Below are 8,793 nucleotides of genomic sequence, written 5' to 3'. Positions count from 1 at the left end.
TTTAACGAATTGGAGAGTTGCCGAAGAACATATTAGTAAAGGAATTAATTGCATGTGGGCATACGGGCACAAAATTCGGGTCGGTATAATTTAGATAACCCGACAGAAGACCCGTATCCTCTGAAACTCTAGTGTCCAGAGATACCCTGTTCAACCAATCAGATGAAGATATAACGAATTTTCTCCGACAAAACTTTCCAATTGATAGAGCTGAGTTGCATGTGATTAAAACTCTCATCATCTTGCCCGGTCCTCAACGCGTGTTTCTTTCTTCTCCTTCTCCCGACATGTTCCGTACCCACTGCGAAGTACCGTACCCTTGGGTCTAGAGACCAAACCTTTGTAGGAAAAAAAAAATGTAAAAAACGTTGAATTGGAATCTCTGTTCGTATGAAATAAACCCCCCTGGAAACCGTTTGATTGGGATCAAGCCTCTTCTAGACTGATTAAATACGTTTGATTGAGTTACAAAATGTTGTCAATTGACCACTTTCATATAATTTCCAAAATTATGTCAATAAATCTGGGGAAAATGCTTTGCACGCCACCAGGGTGCCTAGTGCCCAGTATGTCTCATTCTCTCTCGTCTTTTTAAAAAAATGAAGAATTATCACTCCCCTTCCCTGAACTTTGGGGAAATATTAAGTTCTCCCACGTTTTTTGAATTAATTCACTCTTCTCTTCCGAAATCAAAAGATTCTACCACTTGATAGTACCTGCTAGATTTTGCTATTAAGCACCTAACCTAATTTTCTAAATACCCTAAATGCCCCTCTAGTTAACCACCATGTTCTTGCTTAGGAGCTGACTCTTCAGCTTCTACCCTCCCTCATCGTTTATCATCAAGTGCTTCACCTGTGTCGCAAACTTCAATATCGTAATATTCTTCGCCACCGGAGTGAACCCTGGCAAGCATGCCGAACCCAGATCGATGTCACCGTCGACGGTCAGCACAATGTCAGTTTGACCGTAGTAGAACATTATCTTCTTGTGATTGGGGTTCTCAATTTCAAACCTCACGACCGTTTTCGAATCTAGGTAAGTACCGTCGACGGTGATGGAGACATTAAAGCTGGGGAAGTTGATCCATTTTAATTGAAAAATTGGGAGCTTTGGTTGATACCAGAGATAGAAGAGACTACCGGCGGCAGCAAGAATGAGGATTAGGAGTAAGAAGAAGCAGAATAAACAACAGCAGTAGCGGCGACAGTAACTGTGGCGTTTTCGTTTCGAGTGGAATGATGGAGGAAGAGGAGGAGGTTTTTTCCGGATTCGTGGTTTTACTGTTGTAGGGATTGAGGTATTTGGATCTCTGTAACCTGGTGGCCTTTGTGGAATCGGTTGTGTTGCTCCGATTGGTCTATTCATTATTGGTTGCTCCTCCTTTCCTTACGAATTTCAAAATCTGGAAACAGGGAATAATGAAATGAAAAATCCTTGTTAGAAAGAAGAGGATTATGGATGACTTTGAAGCTAAATAAAGTAAATTGAGAATTTCAAAATGGATTCCCGATTAATTGCGTAGCTTCAAAAAAAATCCAAAATTAGAATGAGAACAATTTCAATAAACATGAACATTCAATTGAGATGAATTTACAAAACGGGACAAAAAAAAAAGATGAACAAAGAACTTGAAACCACTTTCCTTGCAGGAACCTCTTCCACCGTGAATACTAGATAAGAATACTAAGAAGATAAGGAAAAACAAACCTCGAAGGAAATGCAACGTTCATATTTCATTGTATCTCCCAAAGATTCGATCAGGAAATCACAAAATCGCTAAAAATTTCAATGTTCTTGATAAGATTGGAAACATGAATTAGCAGATTCTTGATGAATAATGCGAATAACACAACGATTCAGTTAAGATTGGATCGAAAATGTGGAAGAAATTAGGAAATCACAAAATGCTCACTCCATTGGTGAGCAGCGCCACTGAAGACGTTGTCGTCGGTGAGCTCTTCTCTCTGAGTTCTTCTCAGTGAAGAAAGGGGTGGAACCGTAAGTTCCTTCTCATTCTTCTTCTTTTCATCGATTAACTAGAGGGGCATTTAGGATATTTAGAAAATTAGGTTAGGCACTTAACAACAAAATTTAACAGGTACTAACGAGTGGTAGAATCTTCTAATTTTGGGGAAGCAGAGTAAATTAATTCAAAAAACTTGGGGAACTTGATATTTCCCCAAAGTTTAGGGGAGGGGAGTGATAATTCTTCAAAAAAAAATTATTTTGCCCTTTTGAGTCCAATCATGTGATTAATATATGTCGCTAGCTTATTGAAAAGTTGATGATATGCTCAATCCTCTCCCATAAATCTATTATCATCCAATCATGATCTCATATTCGGAATGAATTCAAATTAAACGGTAAGACAGTTTTTCAATAAGTTGCCTCTCTCAGCCTTACCTAATATGAGGTATGCATGGGGTCTTATCTAATGTCCTATAATTTCATTCTAATATCACAAATAACTTGTCAATATATGTGTAAGCTACCATTATAGGTTAGACTAAATTGGGAAAGGGTAAGACATCACTGGGATTCCACCTAGCATGCCATTTATTATCTAAATCATTTAATGCCACATTCTAATTTGATACATACACAACTAAGTTTACATGATCAAAATCTCCTCCCAATTAGAGTCCCTCAACCACACACTATCACATGATAGAAGGCTATATGGCAAATGTAATATGGTCTAAGAGGGGGAGGGGAAGAAAAGACATTTATTTGATTTTTTTTTTATAAAGTTTTTTTTTTTCTTTGCACTTATATTGGTGATATTTCAAAACTACATCTAACATCAAATGCCCCTGGTTCCAAGAAAATGCTAGGGATTCTGACCATTGGATCAGACAAGTCAAGGTCTGAGTTTGTAATGATCAAATTTTCAGCTTGAAATCAATCATTTTCCGTCCATTTGATAACACATTCAATCATGTATGTTCATACATCTTTTTTATGGTAAAAAAATATTTTAATGATTTCCTTTCCAATCAGCTCAAGTTGGTTGGACTCAATTTTGACATCTTAAAAGGGATCTTGGGATCAATTTGTCCACAAATTTGGGCCCATCAAACTGTTACATGGTAGATATTTGATTTGAAGTGCAATTTCATAGATCACCTAAGTGGATGTCTTATAACAATACATTTTCATGGTCATTTAATCTTTCATTTGAAGGTGTTTGAATTTTTAGGAAAAATCAAGAAATTGAAAGTTTTATTAATTTTTTTAAAGTTTGATTAATTTTTTTAATGTATAGGAATTATAAAATGAATTGATCAAGCCTGCTTGAAAATAGCCAAAAAGATTGAAAATGTTCAAAAAAAAAAGGTGAACATTTCGATTTTCTAACTATAATTAAATAAAAGTTACGACTTAACTTGTCAGGTATTCCATCATTTTTCCAAAGTGTTGTGTATCTTATAAAAAGAAGTGGGGTTTGTCTAGATGGTGTCATTTAGATTAACACCAGTTTGCCAAATGGAAAATATGAGTGGATCCATGTGATACTGTATGACCTACCCATCTCACCTCACAAATAAAAAAATCCATTTAAACTGCTTCAAAAGAGTTTAATGTGACAAAATTATAAATATACCACTATATGAGATAAAATTCTTGTAATTTTATGAAACTTTATATTTTCTTGTTTAGAGTTAGAATCTGGCTAGTTAGTTCAGTATAGTTCTTTTACCAAAAAAAAAAAAAGTTGAGTATAGTTCCAATATCACATGGCCTACTCATGAATATCAGATTCACTATAACCTGCATTAGTTCATATCATTTTTTAATCATGATTAACACATGTTCCACCAATTGGTAATTAAGTGGTCCCCTTTATTGTTAACCATGAGGCTAATACTCTCTCTCCTTAATATACATGATCTCTTTAAATATGCAATCCCTTCAAATCCTCTCATTGTGATTCTCTAATAAATGTAACTTTTCATATTTAGCCACTATTTATAACCTGTTATTTGAAGTAAAATTAATTTACCAACTTCCCCCCACCCCCACCATTTGACAACTAGATCATGTCCTTAAGACATGTGAGATCAGTCTGGCTATTGGTGTGGTGACTGGTGAAGTTGATCTTGAGCAATACATGAAGAGGCTATTTAATTAATTGTAAATATTTGAAATTTTTGATAAATTAAAAATAAATAATTATGGGGTTGAAAGTAAATCAATTAAGATTTAAGTATGACCTTCACATCCTTCCTATAAAGGGGATTGGGGGAAGTTTAGGAGGGGGATGAAGGTGGTGTATGAAAAATTTGAACGTGTTTTTAGTGCAACAGACCTACACTTCAGAGTATGGTATTTGGTTCGTCCTGCCTCAATAATGAATAATTTTTTATTTCGCCATGTTCTTTCCTTACTCTCGATAGTAGTTAGTACTAATTCTTCATGATATTTGGCAAATTAAGCTTTTTGTAATTTTAATTAATTTATCATTTAATATTTCTAATAGTTTTTGTTTCTACATATTCATCCATCTAAACCCTATTCGCCTCCATCAAAAGTGTATTATAGGTAAAGTACAATCTGTGTGAAATGTTTATATAAATTAATTATTTTTTTTTTTAATTTATTTAGTCCCTTCTATTTAAGGAGCTTATATGAATTTGTCATGGTATAATAAACTAAGCCATGACCATTTCGCATTCCTCATATTTAAGGAGCTTATATGAATTGGTGTTATAATAAACTAAGACACCAGTCGGATGATTTCCCAAGCTGACTTAGAAGAAAATTGACATGATTTGGATGCCTTCCAAATCACTCTCAAAAACCATCATATTGAATCTACTAGAATTCCGAAAATGGAGTCCACACATCAAGAAGGTCATCAGATTTTGTGGGATCAGGTCCCAATTCCTATCTCTTAAGATGGAACCTATAAGAGTCATTCTATCTAATCCAATTGTGTATTGAATGCGGTCATTGGACCAGATAAGAAAGATACCAAAAGGATGCTAAGGGTTCAACCAAAGGCTGGTTTGAAGTATGTTACATATAAGGAAGTAGATAAACGATTCCGTTTTGTCCTTATATTTCATAATTTTTCGCCCATTTAAGAGCAATTAAACAACATTCTAAGTGTTCAAAGGGAGTTATTCTTATGATAATTAAGATGCATCCAGTTCACCCAAAGGCTTTCCTTTTTCGATCCAAACCATCAAACTTGTTTTAAAATACCCGCCACGCTCATGTCTTGAATTCTCTTGATTCCAATTCTCCTTCTTTCTTTGGTTTGCACTCCATCCCAAGAGATAAAGTGAGCCTTTCTATCCATGCAGTGAGGACCACATCGTAGAAAATTATGGAACATGGACTCAAGTTTCCTTTGCCCAAAATGTCTTACCAATAAATATAACCTCCTTGAAGAACAGTGTTAATAAGATGCAGCCTCCTTGCAAGTCTCTTCTGTTGGTGTATAATGTCTTGTATTCCATCGCAGTTTAATCCAGGGAGTACTGGTGCAACACCTAGATAGGCAGGACGACGGTCCCGCTAGCCGGTTAACAGGTCGTGGGGGTTGCAAGGGGGGCAGGAGGCCCCCTGCATAGCAGGGGGTGTAGGGGGGCGCAACCCCCTGCTCGAATTTTTTATTTGAGGGCAATTGTAGTTTAATCCGGATTAGGGTTTTTTCGCTATATATTTGTAGCGAGGGTTTCTTTATCTGCAATGCAAGCAATACGGAGAGGTGTGAGGAAGAGCGCTGTAACCCTATTCTCCATTGATAGTGAAGCAAGATCTCATCTCACCGGGGACGTAGGCAACCTTGCCGAACCTCATAAAATCTGTGTGCATTGTTTGTTTTGTTTTTCCATTATCTTCTGCATCGTTTTAGGGTTGCGTTTCTACATCTTCTATACTTACAAGGATAGAGAACATGGCCGAGTCAACACAAGCCTTAACTCATTGAATGAACTTGGCTGAAAACCCCTGAAGAATCGTAATATCAAATAAGAAAAGGTTTACACAAAGAATCATAGGTTTATGAAGGTCTATTCTCAAGATAGCTGACCGAAAAGAATGCTTCCGATTAAATTTTCTCACCCTGTCATGTCAAACAAAAATGTTATCAACACGTGGCCTGCCTTTGATGAAGGTTGATTGATTTTGGGAGATAACACTCCTAATCGCCCATCGTCTAAGGACAATTCACAAGAATCCAAGAAATAAAGTTATACAACAAGTTGTACGAGGCAATAGAACACAAGCCACTCAAACACAAATAAGAGAAATAGGAATCAAACAAATAAAAGTCTGAGTCCAATGAATAAGGCATACATGGATCAAGTTTTCCTTAAACCATTGTTGAGCATCATTGCTTTTGGATTGATGTGAATAATGAACGGTATTTAATTCGTACCTTCAACAATAAGGGGGGAGAATAACAATGATGGTAGATTTGTTGATGAACTCTTCTTTATCCTAGCTGATGGAAAATTTTCCAAATTAAATATTATGATATTCCATAGAGGTCCCCAAGGGAAGATTTTCACTTTTATTACTTGATTAAAATTTAGAATTTACTTTCCTCCAAGTGGGTCCAAGCTCTCACAATGTCAAATGCTTTAAATGGAAATCTGAGTGGCTTCACACACAAACTGGTTAATTGAAGGTAAAAGTTGATAATTTTATCCTCATGGGGCTATCAATGTTCATATATTAATAGAATTATTTTTTAGACTCAGAAAGGAAACATAGGTCTTGGTAATGGACTTCATAGGTTTGCTGTTTATGGTTGGTTTTTCAAATAAGTAATCAATCACTACAGAGTTTGGTTTCCAATAATTTCATGTTTTGAAGTTCATTCAAACTTAAGGTCAACATTGCTTTAAATATAAGACCCTACAAATGTTGTCACATCAAAATGTGCATGTGATAGTGATACAATGGTGTGAGCACTTACCAAAATTAGGGGATTGTGACTATAACCAAGCCACTATTGTTGTACTTTAGACCAAAGGACTGTTCACCACAACTATCCATAAAATGTTGGTTCTTTATTACAATGGGGGAAATTCCTCTCTTATCAGTAATCCCAAGTTTTTTTTTTTGGGGGTAAATATCAGTAATCCTAAGTTACTGCTGTAATCTTTGTGTTGGATAACATTTTCATAATATAAATTGTTTTTAATATAAATAATGGGTTCTGTACAAATTTGACCATAGAGGGACCACTATGTAAGGGGTGCTATTTTTTAATTTTGGATTGAAATCATAGAGGTACTTCACCAATCATAAATCTACAATTGAAAATAAATATGTCCAGTGCACGAGATTTCTGTCACTGTAGGGTATAAGGAAGGTCATAATATATGCAATCTCATTCCCGCTTTGCAGAGACTTTTTCCATTCAAAATCCAAGACTACTAGATCATAATGAAACAATTTTACTGTTTTGCGAGAGACACTTTCATAAGTGGGGATAACTCATCCGTGGGTTGCACAAATGGTTAGGGTGAGTTGGGGATTGTGTGGATAGGAGTACGATCTCAAGTTTGATTATTTATTTGTGCATCTATGATTTAAGTGGAGACCATAGTAGTGAGTTACTGCGTTAGTCTCCCCGAAGATTAGTCGAGGTGAGCAGAAGCTGACCTGAACACCTTAGTTATAAAATAATAATAATAATAATAATAATAATAATAATAATAATAAACTCTCTTGATATAAAAAAAAATCTAACGTTGTGTTTGGTAGCCAAGAGAAGAAAAGAAAAGAAAATAAAAAAGAAGAAAAGAAATGAAATGGTTAGAAAATAAAAAGAGTATGTATATTTAGTTACCAAGAGAAGAAAAGAAAAGAAAAGACAAAAAGAATCTAGAGAAGAAAAGAAAAGAAAAAAGATTCTAGAAAAGAAAAAAAATGAAATGGTTAGAAAATAAAAAGAGTATGTATGTTTAGTTATCAAGAAAAGAAAAGAAAAGACAAGAAAAAAATTCAAAAAATTTTGAATTTTAGGAAAAAATAGATATATAGGAAATCATTATGTAATCATTCATTTTTTGTCTTATGTTTTCATATTTTCTCATGATTTCTTATGTTTTTTGTAAGATTTTTTTTTTAAAAGAAAAAAAAAAAAAATTCACAATTTCAAAGAGGAGGTTTGAATTTAAAAAACTGAATTTCCTCTTGGTTGAAAACATACGAGATGCAAAGAGAAGTTTTTCACCCAAGAAAAAAAGTATAAAAAATATATTTTTTGATTTTCTTCTCCTGACCACCAAACCTAAGGAAAAAACAAAGGCATCATCATGTGAGGGTCTTCCCATGGGGATCATTATCCAAGAGGAAGAGGGTGTGGTCTGGCCAATCCAGACCTTCCATGTGATTCTTTGTAATCATTAAACTTTAATTTGAAAAAAGAAAAAAAACCCAAGAAAAGAGAAGAGAGGATTCCTTGTCACACGTGGAGTTCTATGTGAAACCTGTCGCAAGTGATGTGGCAGACACTTCTTGGAGTTTTACCCTTCCACGTAAGCTGCCATGTAATTTTTTTCTTATAAAATTGAAAATAATAATATGTTCTGAAGCTGAGAAAAAGGATTAGGAAAACGGAGATGAAGTACAAACTAGGAAGGAAAGGTGATAAGAACAAAACTATTCTTGAATGATTTGTGAAATAGGGTGTACTGATTGGATAGATGGAAACTTTTTTGATTGATTAATCATAACCATCCATTACATTAACTTAGTTTTTATCACCAATAACTATGTATGTTCTATCTAAATCAGACGGTGATGATCATCTAAAAAAAGGGTAGA

The sequence above is a fragment of the Macadamia integrifolia genome, chromosome 13 (assembly GCF_013358625.1).
Source record: "Macadamia integrifolia cultivar HAES 741 chromosome 13, SCU_Mint_v3, whole genome shotgun sequence".
NCBI classification, from domain to species: Eukaryota; Viridiplantae; Streptophyta; class Magnoliopsida; order Proteales; family Proteaceae; genus Macadamia; species Macadamia integrifolia.
Note: the sequence above shows the minus strand (reverse complement) of the source record.